Genomic DNA, 18537 nt, shown 5'->3' with positions numbered 1-18537 from the left:
ATCCGGAAGGCTGGTTTCCACCCCTCACCGTTGTTAGCAACTGCCCTGCAACTATTGTAGCGACAATAGTTGCAACTCGGAGCGGTCTTCTGTTTTTCTCTGTTGTTTTTCTATCACAATCTTCGTTGTTTTCGTCAGTGCGACCATCGTTGTTGTGTTGCTTTTTAGCTCTTTTGCCAAAATGGCCGTTTCTGACGTTTCTCAGAAATGTTACGTCATCACTTCGAAAATTTAAAATTTCAAAATACCAGAATATCTTGACCTTCACCGTTCTACTAATCATCCGAATAACGTCGTTAATCCTTCAAAATCACTAACTCGGAAGGCTCGCTGCTAAAAATTTCTAAACTGCAGAAATTGCATTTTGTCCATTCTGATCGAATGTCACACTACTGAGCAAAAACAATAGCAATAAAGTAAATAAATAGTAGCCCTGTTTTTAGGAGTGACCTCGTGGTCTGGGGATACTGAGACCCAGCCATGGGCTCATTATTTTTGCATATAATGTGCCAGTCGGTCATATTTGGAAGTTTGACCTTGAGAGAAGCAAAAAACACTTAATTTTGGAGTGAAATTTAATTTTTCAAAATTTCGAATGGAACCTGTCATGCACGATTTTCTCGCGATAACTGAAAATCAGAAAAAGAGAAGTCAGAACAATCGAGTGACAATCGCGGGAAAGTTGCTAGAAAAATCAGTGGGAAATTGCTATTCGCAATTTCAGTAGCGATAATAATCTAGAGTAGAGCTGTCCCATCTAGAACAGAGACGAGCGCATCCCCACGAACTGGATTGTTGTGATTGGAGTATTATTCTAAACTGGACTAGAGTGAACCTTCGGTGGAAAGGTGGACAGCTAGAGTGTCCCAATGGTTCACGAGAACTGACATTCTAGTTACAAACTTGTTCTTGTTATTAAAACTGACAAACATTAAACTCATTTTAGTTATTTTATTGATTCTTGAGTTGCACACCGACTTATTTACTTCCTGGTTCTTGAGCGTGCTACAATGTGAGTACTAATTTAAATTTCTAGAGTGTGTTTTATAATTGTTATGTTGAGGTAAGGCGAGTTTTAGGTTGATCCATCTGAAATGGATCAAAGTTCCACTGTCTAATAAAAAGTAACTTAACGGATTGTTCCGACCCGGTTTTTAACGGCGTTCATGTATTTTGGGTATCTAGAGACCTGAGTATGGGGACGTTATTAATTCTAGAGTGGGGGGGAATATTTTAGTAGTAGCCTTTAAGCTGTAACGGGTCGTGGTCTCGTGTCACAAGCGAACCGAATTGGCTCCGACTGATTTGAGGTGGAAAAACACAAGAGATAGTGTCCCTGACTCTTGAACCAATAGTTATAGGGCCTATTTTTCTTAAGCCTCATGTGTGACTGCAGTAGACGAATGTTACATAGTGTTTTTATGGCGCTCCTGGGTGTTTACGACATCAAGACTACGGAGTCGAACCCACTTGAGACAGCTTCGGGCTGAATGCCCATTCTAGAGTACCGGCGGTGCGGTTCGACAGGAACGTGCAAACCTTCCGGTTGTACCGTGATAGCTTTTTAAGAAAACTCGAGAAAACTTCCTGGTACGCTCTCCGAACGAGGCTTAGCTAACCGAGTAAAGGGGGGCAACTAGGGGGACAAAAACACGAGCAAAAAGACAAAAAGCGAAACAAAAACCAAAAAAGAATAGAAAAAGGAACAAAAACCATAAAACGAAAAAAGACAGTGACTTTGACACCAGATTAGTTGGATCAAACCTTTATATTAATTAAATAGTATACCCATACTGTTTTACAAGTTCAATCGTTTCGATCAACCTAGTAATTTAACCCAGTAACCTTAATAAAGAGCCCGAGTGTGGGGCGTTGTCAAGGGTTTTCAGATAGCTTGGAACTTAGCTGGACAACAAGGAGACTCGACTGGAAGAGGTGACCGGCCGAGTGGGAAAGTGGTTCAGGAGCACTTGAGGTGAACCAATAGGAGACTCGACTGGAAGAGGTGACCGGCCGAGTGGGAAAGTGGTTCAGGAACACTTGAGCTGAACCATTAGGAGACTGGACTGGAACAGGTGACCAGTCGAGTGGGAAAGCAGCCAAGAAGGATTTGGCAAATCTCGAGTTCGCAAGTTGGGCAGAACGGGTATCGTTAAAATCCAAATTACATTATAGGAGATAAGTGTAAAATTGGATAAGCGAAATCCCCCGGTTTTGAGGAACGTTTTTACTTGAGCAGGCCTGGAGACAGGTCTACGGTTTTCTCTTGAGAAGTTTAGCACCCGGCGCTTAAGGTGATTTTAGGCTTAAGAAGGGGGGCTAAAAAGGGGGGAGGTTAGAAGGGGGGCTGGTTAAGTTAGAGGTTGGCGGTTGTAAATTGTAAAAAGGGGAGAAATTAGAGTAACTAATTGGTCGACATCGTTGATTTAGTTACATTAGTCATTTACACGCGTTGGTCATAGGAAACGGATATCCAAAATTGGAATTAGGTTAAGGTAGGTACCCTGGTCGGATCGGTAGGGGGGAACGGACATAGACAGTTTTTGTGGTACCTCATAAGATCGCTAGCAGGGGGGAAGGAAACGCGTGGCAATTAGGTACCAGACATTTTTTTTTCTCGACGAAAGGTAGACATTGGTCACCTTTGAATTTTAGGTGGGCTCATTTTTCAGTTTTTATTACTTTTTCTGGCTTGGAATTTTTGTTGCATTTTGGGGAGGATTTGTGTTTAGTTTTTATACGAACAGGTGATCACAAGATACCTGCGCACAGGTTTTGGTCTCAAGTTGCTTGGAACATTGAAATAGAGGTAACTAAAAAGAAATAAGAAAAAAGGGGGGTCAGCATTTGGCTTTTAAGAGAGGGTTTTTGGGGAAATTTTACTAGAGCTTGAGTGGTGGTACAAGGTACAGTGAATCAAGAAGTCCCCATAACGAAGAAGAGAGAGAGGTCCCACCGCTCAGACACTTGTCAACAGTCTTGGGACAGTGCCAAAGAAGTCCTGGGACAGTGTTGGACCAGAACAGTCTTGATACAGTCTTGGGACAGTGGTCTTGGGACAGTAGTCTTGGGACAGGGTCTTGGGACAGTGGTCTTGGGACAGTGGTCTTGGGACAGGGTCTTGGGACAGTGGTCTTGGGACAGTGGTCTTGGGGCAAGGGTCTTGGGACAGGGTCTTGGGACAGTGGTTTCGAGACAGTGGTCTTGAGACAGTGGTCTTGGGACAAGGGTCTTGGGACAGGGTCTTGGGACAGTGGTCTTGGGACAGTGGTCTTGGGACAAGGGTCTTGGGACAGTGGTCTTGGGACAAGGGTCTTGGGACAAGGGTCTTGGGACAGGGTATTGGGACAAGGGTCTTGGGACAGTGGTCTTGGGACAGTAGTCTTGGGACACTAGCCTTGGGATAGTAGTCTTGGGACAGTAGTCTTGGGACACTAGCCTTGGGACACTAGCCTTGGGACAGTAGTCTTGGGACACTAGCCTTGGGACAGTAGCCTTGGGACACTAGCCTTGGGACAGTAGTCTTGGGACACTAGCCTTGGGACAGTAGCCTTGGGACACTAGCCTTGGGACAGTAGTCTTGGGAAACTAGCCTTGGGACAGTAGTCTTGGGACACTAGCCTTGGGACAGTAGTCTTGGGACACTAGCCTTGGGACACTAGCCTTGGGACATTAGTCTTGGGACACTAGCCTTGGGACAGTAGTCTTGGGACACTAGCCTTGGGACACTAGCCTTGGGACAGTGATCTTGGGACACTAGCCTTGGGACACTAGCCTTGGGACACTACTCTCAGGTCAGGGGTCTTGGGACACTGACGGAGTACTGGGACATTACCGAACAGTCTTGGGACAGTAAAAGGAAGCCTGGGACGGTACGAAGAAGAGTAGGGACGGTAACTGGAAGTCTTAGGACAGTATAAAAATTGAAGTAAAATTACAACAAGCTGTTTTAAGACAGAACAAGACTAATTGGAACCCGGTACAGTTTGGACCACGAATAAAGAAAATTATTCGATAATTTTAGAGAACTGGAACAAGGTTTTTATCACGTTGTATATTTTCTTTTAAGAATTTGTTTCTACAAAAATTTTTTTATTCTTAGAGTAGAATTGTATATAAAATAATGTTGTAAATAAGAGCAATTGTAAATAGAAATAATGAGACGGAGTAGGAGACCGGTGCTTGAAAAAAGGTCAAGTGGATCAAACACGAAATATAACTCGTCGCTGCGTGGAATGACATCAAGGGGCCCAGGCAAAACAAAAAATAACTTTTCAGTTAGCATGGTCAGCACGAGAAGTGGCGCCGAGAGCAAGACGCGAGAAGATGCGAGGGAAAAACAGGTGGAGCCCACAATCGAAATCGACCTAGAGACACCAGACCAGAGCGTAGATGAAGTGGAGAAAAAGACAACGGAATCCACACCGATGCCCCATATGGAAGATCAAAATCCAAAAACCGTGGAGTTTTCGCCGATAGACGCGTTGGAAGACACAACAGGCAATACCCGAGAAACGGTGAAAGACGACTCTCAAGTAAAGAAAACATCTTTTACAGAAAAGTTGGCGATGATGGTCGGAATGAAATCGAAAGACAACACGGCCGAGGAATCACAGACTGGAAGAGCACGAACATTTGGGACAGTGAGCACGAAGGCGACAGAAGCCGACCCAAAGGAAGAACAAGCCGGAAAGGAAGCGACAGCTGGAAACAAGACAACGGCTGATCGTGAAACAGCTACACTTGAGCTTGGAGACCTGATGACAAAACTAAATCAGATCGACAAGAGACTGAAGTACAGTGAGGAAGATAGAGACTTAATAAGGAAAGAATTGAAATACAACAAACACGAGTATCTGGATAGTTATTTTAACCTGGCTAAGGCGACAGACGAGAGACTCCAGCAGATGTCGGACAAGGTAGATGCCACCAATGAAGAACGAGATAAGAACATCAAAAAAGATATGCAACAGTTGAAAAACCGATATGATGATGTCAACAGCCAATTAGGTAGCCTGGAAAAGAGAATGGACATAATGAACAGGAATCAGGCCGAAAGTTCGTGTGCAATACAGGCGAAGTTGGATGCAATCTTGAGAAATTCTACCTCACAAGAAAGACCGGCAGCGGATCGCACACAAGGCACCAGAGTTGACTTTGTGGAACCACAAAGGGGCAAACGGCAATCGACACCGTTGCCCTTAACCCGGGACACGGTGAGCATAGCACCAACAGCTGCTAAAAATCATGAAGAATGGAACGTCAAGTACAACGACTGGCCCGGGGGACTCAACAGCTAACAGCAATGCAGGTCCGGATGCTATGACATGGGCAAGCACTTGGGAGATGATGAACAGGACTCTAGAGGCCTTCGCCACGAGGAACACTGACTCGAGCGATAGGAGGGACGGAAAATCAAGAAAAACTTTCAAGAAGCCAAAGGAATTCAAAGACGACTCCGATGGATGCATCGACACTTGGGTGGAAGTGATGAGATTACACCTAGAGCAAGATAACTTAAATGATGAAAGACAAGCATGCACGGCCATACTCAGCAACTTAGAAGGCACGGCATTAAAATGCGTGGTCGCAAAGAAGGAAGAAGAACGCGACACCGCGGACAAGATCTTCGAGATTTTACTGAATCGATTCGGGTCAGGCATGAAGGGTCACCAAGCGATGATGCGATTTGAAAAGAGAAGGCAGAGGGACGACGAGTCAATAGATCGGTTCCTAGATGACCTCGAGAGCTTGAGAAGAAGGAGTGACCCAGAGGAGTTGACAAACAGAAGAAACTTCAGCATTGCCTCGAAGTTCATTGATGGGGTAAAAAGTGATTACTTAAGGACAATGTTAGCTACATACTACACATTGTCGAAAGACAGCGCACCAACCCCAGAAGAAATGAGACAGAAATCAAGGGAATACATGCTGATGAAGCCCAAGAAATACTCATATTCGGAAAACAGGAACACACAGGGGGGAAGCCAACCCCAGAGGTCATCATGGTACAAACCTAGAGATGATATGGATAAGCGCAGATCATGCGCGAACTGCGGGTCAGCGGACCACCACGTGGCTGACTGCACAACATACAAACAAGGCATGAAGAGCCTAGGATACGCACCGGATGAGGAGGACATGAGCCAGATGGAGGAACACGAGTACTATAATGGCTTAATCATCAAGATAGGCGCTAGATGCTTCTTCTGTAACCAGGAGGGGCACTTCAGAATGGATTGTCTCTTGTTCTGGGAAGCGGTCAAGGACCAGAGTCACCCCAAACATAAGTTGGCATTAGCGGCGGTGCAGAATCAGCGGAACAGGCAAAACGAGTTTGAATCGAGGAACTTAGGAACACCAAGCACGGAATTGCCAACGAAGACAGTGAAAGCTGTAACACATGTTAATGGTGCGATAGAATCCGCGGCAGGGAATTCTCTAGAGATAAATTATGAGAAAGCGGCGACGGAAGCAATTGCCAAAGTGAAACAGGATCTGGCTGCGAAAGAAATAGAGCAACGACTAAAGCTGGAGATCGAAAAACAGAATTTTAACGAAGCATTAACCGGATCGAACCCAACACCAGAGGCTGTACCAGGCTCAACAAAGACCGGGAATTGTAACACTGTAAAAATGGTGACAGGTAAGCCTTTTGGCATATCGAAAATCGTGGCAAGAATAATGTCGATAATCACAGTGGGCGGCCACGAGGTAACCAGAAACTTGAGCGAGCCGAGCGACCAGACAATAATGCACATTGACGTGTATGCAGACTATTTGAGTGGTATAGGCCCACAAACCACTTCTAGAGCACTGAGAGCACTACTCATGAGAGGGGGCAGCAAGTCGGTACGTGTTGATAGCAGATATACTGAAGCTTATGGTCCACACGAGGTGATGCTAAATATAGATAGGATTAACATCCATACCAAGACGATGATAACATGTGACGAAGACCTAATTGGACAAATCTACGTAGGGAAAGAAGAATTGAAAGTGAGATCGATTGGACACTGCGCCATGCTTGAAGAAGATGCAATGCACATCGGGACGGAGGCAGATGTGACAGGGCACGTGCTGGATATAAGTGGCAAAAAGACTCAGTTGCGTGGGCTGCTTGACACGGGAGCAGTCTTGAGCGTCATACCAATCGAAACTTGGGAGAGGATGGGCTTTGACAAAGGTGACTTGATAGACTCGAGAATACGGCTGTCAGCTGCAAACAAAGGGGCCCTTCGGGTGCTGGGCAGGACGCCGATAATAGCCCTCAATTTGGGGGAACGTAACCTGTGGATGAGCTTTATCGTGGTAGAAAACCTAGATGAATCTGACCAATTCATTTTGGGCAGAGACTTCATCAGGAATTTCGACGTAACGATTGATCTAAATAACGCAATGTTCAGGATACGGAACCCGGATAGGAGGTACGCAATCAAACCGGTAAATTTAATAATGGCAAATGAAAACAAAGCACCGGTATTCTTGAGTAGGAGGGTGAGGCTAAAAGCTAATGAAGCGGCAATCGTAAGCTTGAGGATGAAAAATTACAATGAACTAAGTGACAACAAGCAAGTGTGTATAGTTCCAAATCCTAATAGTCAAAGTGCTGCTGTTTTAGGAAGATCATTTTCGATAACGAAGAGCGGCCTCTGCGTCAGTGTCTTGTTGAATACCCTTGATATACCGATCACGATACAGAGAGTGAGGAAACTAGGATATGCTTTACCGGTTAAAACTCGATATGAAACAATTGAGAACTCAAAACAAAATGAAGTTGTTGATTGTCCCAATCACAGGGACAAAATTTGTATCTTGAGACGATTGCAGAAAATAAAAGATTCTTCAGGTCTTATTAAATCACTTAAGTCAGTAACGGATGATGGGCTGTCGAGCTGTTCGAACTTTCCAGAGCGACCCACACTAGATGAAATGCAAAATGAAAAACCGGTCCTGCCGGAGATTGAACATTTGAGGGCCAAACTGAAAGATGAACAGCTCGAAGCCATCAAGGACGTACTAGAGCGAAACGAGGAAGTTTTTTCGAGGCATAAGGCGGATATCGGGTGTTGTAATTTCGTTGAACATGAAATAGAACTTGAGGAAAACGCGGTACCACACAGGGAGGGGGCGAGGCGCATGACCCCACACAAATCGGACGCGTGCAGAAAAGAGATCGAGACGTTACTAGAGTATGACATGATAGAACCATCCAAGTCACCGTGGGCGTGTGGAGTAGTGATGGCCAAAAAGAAAGGCGACCAGTTGAGGTTTTGTTGTGACTTTCGATACCTGAACTCCGTCACGGTGAAGGATGCCTATCCCATACCTAGGATTGATGAGAGCCTCTCGAAGTTAGGTGATGCAAAATTTTTTACGACTCTTGATTTAGGCTCGGCCTTTTGGCAAGTACCACTAAGGAAGCAGGACAGGGACAAGACAGGGTTTGCCTGCGAGTTGGGTCTGTTTCAATGGAAACGGATGCCGTTTGGACTTTGCAATGCCACAGCCCCGTTTCAGCGGTTGATGGCACACGCGCTGATAGGCGTAACGAAGAAATATGGCAACCTGGTAATGTGCTACGTGGATGACGTGGTAATAGCGACGCCAACACTGGAAGACCACATTGAGAGACTAGACGAAGTGTTTGCATGCATGAAGAGGTCGGGGCTAAAGTGTAAACCATCAAAGTGCGAGATACTCAAGGACTCAATAAAATACTTGGGCAGGATGGTAGACAAGCATGGCATCAGACCTGATACGGACGCCGTGGAAGCAGTCCTGACCTGGAAATCACCGAAGACAGAGCACCAGTTGATGAGCTTCCTGGGTTTCGCTAACTATTATAGAGAACTCATCAAAGGCTATGCAGACAAGGTATACCCGATGCAACAATTAATGAGACACAAGGGCAAGAAGTTCACATGGAACAACGCAGCAGAAGAGTCATTCCAGAGAATAAAGAAAGAGCTATGTGAGGCACCAGTACTGGGTATGCCGACGGAGAAAGGGATGTACGTGCTGGACACGGATGCGTCGGTAGTCGCGATTTCTGGGATTCTCCACCAAGAACAGGAATGGAATGGGAAGACAGTCTTGAGACCAATAGCGTACGGGAGCAAAGTCCTGAGTGACACGGAAATGAAGTACGGAGCACCGAAAGCAGAGATGTTCGCGGTGGTTACCTTTGTCGAGAAATACAGGGCATACCTGGCCAGTGAGCCATTCAAGTTGCGAGTCGACAACAGAGCACTGAGCTGGCTGAAAACGTACTCAATGGACCAAAGTTACATTGGGAGGTGGATAGTTCGCCTAGACTGATACAACATGATAATTGAGCACAGAACGCGAGATAAACATCAGAACGCCGACAGCTTGAGTAAGAAGACGGAGTTCTATGAGAGACAAGAACAAAGAGAAGCAGACAGACCTGAAATCAAAGATGGCTTCTCATTCATGGACAAGGAAACGTACGACAGTCTTCCACTCACGAGATGGCTGGACAAGTCAGGCAAACCGACAGAAGATCATCCTGAATTGCCTAAAGAGCCTCCAGAGAAGACCATCTTGAAGAAGAGCAAGGGGATTCCGATTGAGATTATACTCAAGTCGAAGATCGTGAAGGAGACGCTCAAGGCAAAAGGCTATGATCTTAACCAAGTGGAAGCAGGAACTGCACAGATAGATGATGACTTAATGAGGTTGCTCGAGAAACTATCAGATGATAAGCCCGTGATCCAAGAGAAGGGTCAAGAGAAACCGGAATTCACTATACTTCGGAGAAAAGAGACAGTGAACGATACTGACTCATCAAGAGGAAGCGTCACTGACAGCAAAGACGTCGTGCGGTCACTAGTTGACAAAATCCCCGAAGACATTCTGGAGCAGACCAAGGTTAGGAAAAAGAAAGTGACGTTCAAAGAAGATACTGAACACCTGGGACTAGGTCAAGAGTCCGGGGAGTGTTCCAGGTTCACGGAAGAAGGAACCGGAGAAGGAAAATTGTCCGGGGAGCGTGAAGGATGGGATGAAGACTCGAATGGGATCAGCGAAAACCAAGACAGTCTGTGCATGATATTGGCGGAAGAGAAGACAAGGCACCACGACAGGGAGTTACAGACGGATCCATCTTCAGGAACATACAACATGGACATACAGGAGATGCGAGGTGGTGAGGAACTTGAGAAAATTGCGGTTGCAAGGATACCATTCAGGGAACTATCATGCAACTCAAACACCAGAACGAATCTGGTGCCAGAAGATGATATGAAAATCGTGAAAAGGATGATATGCGTGAAACTGAGTGATGACATCCACCACCCTGGTGAGATGAATGGACAAATCATGGCGCTAAAGGAGCATGTCAAGGCGAGATATAGGCTGTCAGACCTAATAAGAGCCCAGAAGAATGACAAAATGACAAGTAACCTCTCCAAATGGATCCAGTCGGGGGTCAGGGAGAAGGGGGAACTTGAGGAAGACAGTTACAAGATCTTGAGCCAGTTCTACAAAGAAAAGAAAGACTTACTTTATCACACAGCTGAGGGGGTGTTAGCGTGCAAGAGGAGAGACGAGGAAAAGATATTACACAAACACAACCTCATCATACTACCACAATTGTACCAGACGGAGGTGCTTTTCAGATCACACGACCAGATGGGCCACCAGGGGATAGACAAAGTACAACAAAGGATACTTCACAGGTTTGATTGGCCAGGAATGAGAAAAGCTTGCGAGAGATGGGTGAATGCCTGCCTGGCATGTCTCCAGGTAAAAGACCCAAGGAAGATGAAGTTTCCACTCAAGTCAGTTGAGAGCTCAGAGTTCAATGAAGTGGTGCAGATAGACCATCAAAAAATTTGCATGACAGAGTCGGGATATAATCAGATACTGGTTATAATAGATCACTTCACAAAGTTGGCGGAAGCGGTTCCGTGCCAGACAGCCTCGGCCGAAGAGACATGTGATCATCTGATAACGCATTGGATATCGCGGTATGGTTGTCCAATGACTTTCCAGTCGGACAACGGCAAAGCTTTCGTGGGGGACTTGACAAAAGAATTGATGAAGAGATCGCACATTGCTCAAGCACACTCGACGACCTATCATCCACAGACCAATGGGTTGGTAGAGAGACAAAACAGGACACTGGTCAACATGTTAAGGGTGTACTGCTCAAGATACATGACGGACTGGGACAAATACCTGCCACAGGTAGTAGGAGCCTACAACAGTACACAGCACTCAACTACGGGCATCAGTCCTTTCATGATGTTGACGGGCAGGGAGAGAGCAATGCCTCTGACATTCTTTTACCCGGAATATGAGGGGAAAAGGACGTCGCCTCAGGCATACGTGAAAGAAGCGATCAAAAGACAACAGGAGTTGAACGAGCTATGCAGGAGGAACACGGCGCAAGCGCAAATGAGGCAACGCAGGAAATATGACGAAAAAATATTAAGAGCAAAGCCATATGAAGTGGGTCAATACGTGTGGGTCTTCCAAAATGTAATACCGCCCAAGGGAACAAAGAAACTACTCAAGAAGTGGAGGGGACCATTCATGATAAAGGAGGTTCATCAACAAGGACGGTTCTATCGCTTGAGTACTGGGCGAGCGGCACATTATGAAAATCTGAAGCCTCAAGTCCCGTCCCCGGAGGATTGGTGCATACCGAAGGACATGGAGGGTCTTGAGTACCTGGTGGTAGAGCCAGCGTGTGAAGTGAATGAGAAAGGCACTCGAGAGAAAAATGATGGTAATGAGAACTTGAGTTTGGACGACAATGAAAAGATAGGAGTAGAGTCTGATGCAGGATCATTTGTAGAAGAAGACTGGAACGACCCGGAGCAAGGCGAGGTGCCGAAGTGGATGGAGCCGGATCGACCAACACCACCGGAAACCAGGACTGGCAATTGGAAACGCACCGGCATGAGGTACAACAGGTACGGGGATGACTTCTTGATCGATAAGATACAGCCAGACAAATTGGGCGAGGAATTACTGAAGGCAGGCGAACTGGAAGCCGGAGAGGAATGGCAGGTCATTGACGATGGTGGTCATTATCCGCAGGATGATTACTCGACGCCAGAATTAGAAACGGATCTCGAACAGAGTGAGATAGAGAGGAGGGAGAACACGAACTTGAGGATTCTAGAGTGGATGCGTGATGTCAAAGACGAGAGCCGCGAAGGACAAAGCATTCAGCAAGTCGATGTATCAGCAGCAAATTACATGAAGACAGAGGACCCTCTTTTCGGATGGACGGCAACAGACAGGCCACTGGACATTCCTCAGGACAATTCAGACCCGACAACATCGACGGGGACGTCGATAAATATTTTTGTCCGGGGAGTGGGGGTAGGACTTACCCACACCGAAAATTTGATGATAAAGAAGCTCAAGGAAGTGAGAGAAACGAGCGAATTGGAACTGGAGGAAGAAGAGCCAGAGCCTACTATAGGTCGGAATTTCAAAACGAAATTCGAAATACCCAATGAATACTCGGAGAACATCATGATAACGGATAGCGACTTCATCCTGTCAAACAGGACCAGCGCGATCTGCATCACGGCGGACATGAGTTTCAAATCAAGATTGGAAGCTGACTTCAAAAGAGAGTACCAGAATGTAGAGTTTCTGTTCAGACAGAGACCAGGACTGGGAGGGATGGCAGCGCTTCCACCGTCAGTGGCACAAGTCCCGGGCAAATATCTGTGCTTCCTAGTAACGAGGGTCAATGACAGGAACACAATTGATCCCGAACACGTGATATTGGCACTAACAAGATTACGAGACTTCATGATTGAAAGAGGGATAACAGAGGTCTCAATGCCGGTGTATGACCCAAACAGGGGCAAACTGAGCCCAAGGGAATTGTACGCTATCCTACATGTGGTCTTTGCAGAAACTGAGATAATGGTGTATCTTCATAAGAAGTACTACTTGAGCATCGCCTGAGTCGGGTACACGGGGGTATCGAGTCGGGTGTGAGGTAGGAGTCTTGAGTTAGGTACTGGGGTGCGGCGCAGGTAAAGGGATCTTAAGATGTGATTGGCATGACAATTAAAATTTTAAAAAAGAAAGGAATTAACGGTGCTAAAACATAAAATGAATCTGCATGCTTTTAAGGAAATTCCAATTGAATTGTTTTAAGTGAAATGAGAATGATAAGATTTTAACCATACTGGTAGAAGGGAGGTCTCTAGGTTAGGAACGTGACATGCTAAGTTTTAATATGCTTTCTGTTTTCAGATCAAGTTTGAAAAACAAAGTTGAAAATCCAACTATACTCAAGCGAGAAACAGAAAGAGAAATCTTGATTGAACTCGCGATAATCCGCACCTACAGCAAGTATTTGCAAGGGAACATTTCTAGAGAATTCTTGAGTTGGGTAATACTTAAGTCGGTTAGGTAATTCTTGAGCTGGTTAACACATACCGATATACATCCCGAAGTCACGAAGAATGGCAGACCGATTCTGGAATTCCATGCCCGCGGCCCTGAAGAAACCCACTCTTGATGAGCTGTACAGACGCCTGAGGGACCTGGACTATACCCAGATAGACGAGAGAATGGCAGTAATGCTGAATGCCATCCTCCAGTTGGAAGACCAGGGTGAGTGCAGGGAGTCTGCAACGGAGGCTGTCTTGATGATCGGGTACACCACCGAGGGTATATCAAACCAAGAACAGACCAGATGGTTGTCTTGGAACGTGGATGGAGGAGTAAGGGGCTTTGACTTGGCAAGGAATCCTGGCCTGAGCAACAACACTGAATATGGCGCAGGGGAGTTCCCACTACCGGCTAGGCCAACAGCAAGATCTACGAGCCAGGGCTCGAGTAGGGTGCCGTCGATGACGCGAGCGCAACAGACGACCGAGGCATATCCGGATCTGGGTGTTCTAAAGAAAGAGCTCGAGAAGGCGCAGAAGGAAAGGAACAAGGCGAACCTCGATCGGGATCAGGCGAAGCTGGATCGGGAGAAGATTCAGCTGGAGAGAGACCAGGCAGTCAACGAGCGAGATCAGACTCTGAGGTTACTTGAGATGCTAAAAGTTGAACATCAGCAGGAACTAAGGGTGCGGGAGAGCGCCGCGAATCGTGATCAACTGAAGTCGGAGTTGGAGAGAATAGAACAGCGACAACGTGAGCTTGACGCACAGAAGGGAGCCAGGCCAAAGGAGCGAGTAGTGACCAGCTCGAGGCCAGAGTCGCGCATGGAGGTGGATGAAGCTCCCAGGGCAAGAGGACGGTTCAACCTTGACCGCGAGGCCAGAGAACACATGAGTGAAGGGTTGGAAGTCTGGATACCGAATGACGCAACGCCTTCCTTGCGTAGCCTAGAGACACAACCTGTACGTCCACTAATGGATGTGGTGCTGCCGGAATATACCCCAACCTCGACCTCGAGCGACAGTCAGGTGAGTGGCGGCTCATCGCGCCTGAAAGAGCTAGGCGAGAAATTACAGCAGAAAAACCGTAAAAGATCGGCAAGACCGGAGCTTCCCCCAACTTGGAGGGAACAGCCGGTCAGGAGCGTCGTGATCTCGAGTTATAAGAAAAATACAGAGGGGAGGTACCACAGGCACAATCGACTGGATTGGAGTGCGGAACAGGGAGCCAGGAGGGACTGCTTCCATGATGCGGCCTGGGTGGAGTATCTCGCGCCACCTCGTGTGCCAGAGGGTGCAGTTCACCTAATCATAGGGGACAGCCTGGTGCGGGTGTTGACCCGGATCCAGTCGCATTGGCAGACAGGAATCTTGAGTTTCGCTGGAGCTGCCACGCCACAGATGTTGGCAACCCTGGACATGCTAGGGATGACTAAAGTATATACGGTGACCCTGATGATCGGGACCAACGATGTGTCAAGGGGAGAAGCGAGGAAAATAACGAGGCTGTACGACAAGATGAGCTGCCTTCTTGAGGAGCTGAGGATCCAGATGGACCCCGTCCTGCTGACGGTATGCACGGTCCCCTACAACATGATGTTTGATCAGCACGCCTTGGAGATGAACGAGAAGGTGCGGAACCTAAACAAGGTGATCCGAGACATACACCGGAAGAGTGTGCTTCCTGTCAGACTGTTGGACGTAGCGGAGCGCATGGAGAAAAAGGGATTCCCTGAAGACACCTCCAATGATGGAATCCATTTCGATAGGCCAAGGGGAGCGGAGTGGCTGAACGACGTCTTTCAGGAACACGTAAACACGCTAGAGTCGGATCTGCTAGAGACAGCCCAATTCACATTAGGACCACCTCCGAACCCACCATTCCTTGCCTCAAGGGCCTTGTCTGGTCGCTTGGGAACGAGAGTTGACACTAGAGACGGTTCGAGGAGCAACCAGACCCGATTGCAGAGCGGAAACCCTGGGGATTGAACGAGTGTCGCACGAGGATTTGAATAGACATCATTGCGTGGACTGGTTGAAAGCTCATGAGGCGCACTTCTCGAGAACGAAATTGATGGAGACCACAGACCTGACTGGAATTCCCACAAAAGCGATCATGGGACCCATTAACTACCGACCTCTCAAGCTGCTGGGGAGTCCTGGACTTATAACAGAACCTCCCAAGCACCGAACGAGCATCGCCAGGATCAGGTTGGCGACCCCGGCACAGTTGAAAGTGGTAGACAAACTACTCAATCCAGGGTCGATGGAATTGCCGGATGCCGCTTACGAAGGCTCGAAATTGGCGGAAGATCCCAGGTACGGGAAGCCCTGTGGCAGCACCCAGCTGGCCAAAACCCTGGCAGTTTATGATAGAGCAGATCCGGCTGCTGCGAGAGTAGTCATTGTGGCGGGGTCGGACTTCGAAGGAACGTCTCCCAAGTTGTTCTGGCCGGAGACTCTGATATACTCTTTGCCAGGAGCTGAATTAAATCAGATGTTAACTCTGGTGGTGGCAATAAAGTCGGAGATGCCCTGTGAACCTGAGCTGCTATTGTTTGCAGGACTGAATGATCACCTGCACGCGGTGGGACTTCTTGAGCAACTGAAGGGCGATGAAAATCCGCCATCGAGGAAGATATGGGAAGCCATTCAGGCGTTGTTTGCGGCGATGAATGAAGTGCAAGAGAATGTTGTCTCGAGATTTGGGTCCAAGACGAAGGTGGTGTTTACCACATCCCCTGGATACGCGAATATGCCACCCGCCCTACAATTCGTGTACGCGGTCTTGATCCTGATAGCAGAAGGGAATGAATGGCGGATTCTAATGGCAGCCCCCAATCGGGAGTTGGAGCCATCGAACCTGAGGCTTCGCAAGTCAGAATTGGCGGCGGCATGGGCGGACATATCTCATGCACTGAGGGGCTTTTATGGACTAGCCGACATCCTGATCGTATTAGATGAGGTGCTCTTGCTAGAGATATCGAACTTTGCCAGGCAACTCAAGTTCAGCCCAGTCATCAGAGACGATCACCCGGCGATAAGCCAATTGACGGCCAGTTTGTGGTTTCGGAGTATGGATGTGAAGATCACAAACTCCACCAGCAAGTCTAGAGGTCCCAGTAACGAGAGAAGAAATGTGGCCGAGACGGAGAAGCAATTAGAATCGATGAAATATCGATTGACTCAAGAGAATGGCTGGTGGCCATTTTTGACACCAAGGCTGGAGAACGCCACGAACAAGACGAGGGAGGAAGCACCACCCCTCGTGAAACAAGTCTGGAGTTTTCTGGAGAAACAACTGGAGCTGGCCGAAACAAGAGACATGACGGTGGCTAGATTTGTCTCAGCCGCCAATGAAGTGACGATTGGAGGGTTCTGGAGAGAGCACGCCAAGGGTGAATTGAGGACTAGGAGGGATTATGAGATTCTCAAGTTCTTGAGTCCTTGCTGGGAGAAGGAATTCATGGCAGGAATGTTCGGCACCGCGGCGACTATCTTTGGAGCCTTCGTGCAGGAGATACTGGGCATGCCCATCAGCCTGCTCTTGGCCTTGTATTTGGTTTACCCCAGATACTTGTTCAACATGGGCCCAGCATACATGTTTAGTCGAGGAGTGGAGACACTTCGAGTTGATGGGTACCTGGCACTATTACTCTTGACCCATGGGGAATTGGTGTCGTTTCATCGATTAATGGAATATGGAGAGCCTCTGTCTATGGGGAGAGTCCACTCGAGCATTGAGACCAGCTCCTACAAGTGTGCTGCAGGGTTGAAGACGTTGTTAGTGCAATACCTCATGATGCAGAATCGGCACATGACGGGTGAAGATGAGAATCCAACCTCGAGAGAAGAATGGAAGAAGACGAATAGAGGGATGCCTCTGCTGACGGACCTATGCCTGGCAATGAGGTCGGATCCAATGGGGATAATCCGGGGCCTAGAGGAGGTGGTGACCTGCATTTATGGTCCAGCGGTGACGTACGCGTTCCCAGATCCCCTGGTGACAACGTATCGTCACTCTGTAACGCACTTGAGTCTTATCAGTATACTGGATGGGACGGCGTTAAATTGGTGTCAGCAGGAGGTGCTCAGAGCGCGAATGAGCAACACGGTACTCTTTGGAAAGGTGAAAGATGCCGAGCTAATAGTGTACAACTTCAGGGGGCAAATGCAATGTAGAATGGGAGGCAAGCGAGAGGGTCCCATCGAAATGTATCCCAAATTCTGGAACTTGAACCCATTGACGGCAGACGGACGAGAGATCTTGAGAATTCCTGCCTGGAAGGAGTGCTTTGCACTGGTGAAGAGGGAGCTGGAAACCATAATGGAGAAACAAATCCTCCCAGCCACCATGCCTGAGTTCCCAATAGTCAGGAGGATGACCTTAGGAATGAACGGTGGCTAGATTTGTCTCAGCCGCCAATGAAGTGACGATTGGAGGGTTCTGGAGAGAGCACGCCAAGGGTGAATTGAGGACTAGGAGGGATTATGAGATTCTCAAGTTCTTGAGTCCTTGCTGGGAGAAGGAATTCATGGCAGGAATGTTCGGCACCGCGGCGACTATCTTTGCAGCCTTCGTGCAGGAGATACTGGGCATGCCCATCAGCCTGCTCTTGGCCTTGTATTTGGTTTACCCCAGATACTTGTTCAACATGGGCCCAGCATACATGTTTAGTCGAGGAGTGGAGACACTTCGAGTTGATGGGTACCTGGCACTATTACTCTTGACCCATGGGGAATTGGTGTCGTTTCATCGATTAATGGAATATGGAGAGCCTCTATCTATGGGGAGAGTCCACTCGAGCATTGAGACCAGCTCCTACAAGTGTGCTGCAGGGTTGAAGACGTTGTTAGTGCAATACCTCATGATGCAGAATCGGCACATGACGGGTGAAGATGAGAATCCAACCTCGAGAGAAGAATGGAAGAAGACGAATAGAGGGATGCCTCTGCTGACGGACCTATGCCTGGCAATGAGGTCGGATCCAATGGGGATAATCCGGGGCCTAGAGGAGGTGGTGACCTGCATTTATGGTCCAGCGGTGACGTACGCGTTCCCAGATCCCCTGGTGACAACGTATCGTCACTCTGTAACGCACTTGAGTCTTATCAGTATACTGGATGGGACGGCGTTAAATTG

At 47.6% G+C, this 18537-nt stretch overlaps 2 protein-coding genes across 2 annotated transcripts in view; both read left to right on the top strand.

Annotated features, from left to right (window-relative positions):
* The window catches only part of LOC134842708 (heterogeneous nuclear ribonucleoprotein K-like), a 432138-nt gene that overhangs the window by 65789 nt on the left and 347812 nt on the right, over positions 1-18537 (top strand). The gene's annotated exons all lie outside the window — the stretch shown is intronic.
* Positions 7852-18537, top strand: part of LOC134841211 (UNC93-like protein MFSD11) — a 50496-nt gene continuing 39810 nt past the window's right edge. Inside the window, exon 1 of the mRNA XM_063857044.1 lies at positions 7852-7861. The gene's annotated coding sequence lies outside the window, so the exon portion shown is untranslated. The remainder of the gene's footprint in view (positions 7862-18537) is intronic.

Source organism: Symsagittifera roscoffensis, chromosome 3 (genome assembly GCF_963678635.1).
Source record: "Symsagittifera roscoffensis chromosome 3, txSymRosc1.1, whole genome shotgun sequence".
NCBI classification, from domain to species: domain Eukaryota; kingdom Metazoa; phylum Xenacoelomorpha; order Acoela; family Convolutidae; genus Symsagittifera; species Symsagittifera roscoffensis.
Note: the sequence above shows the minus strand (reverse complement) of the source record. Positions and strands in the feature narration are given on the sequence as shown.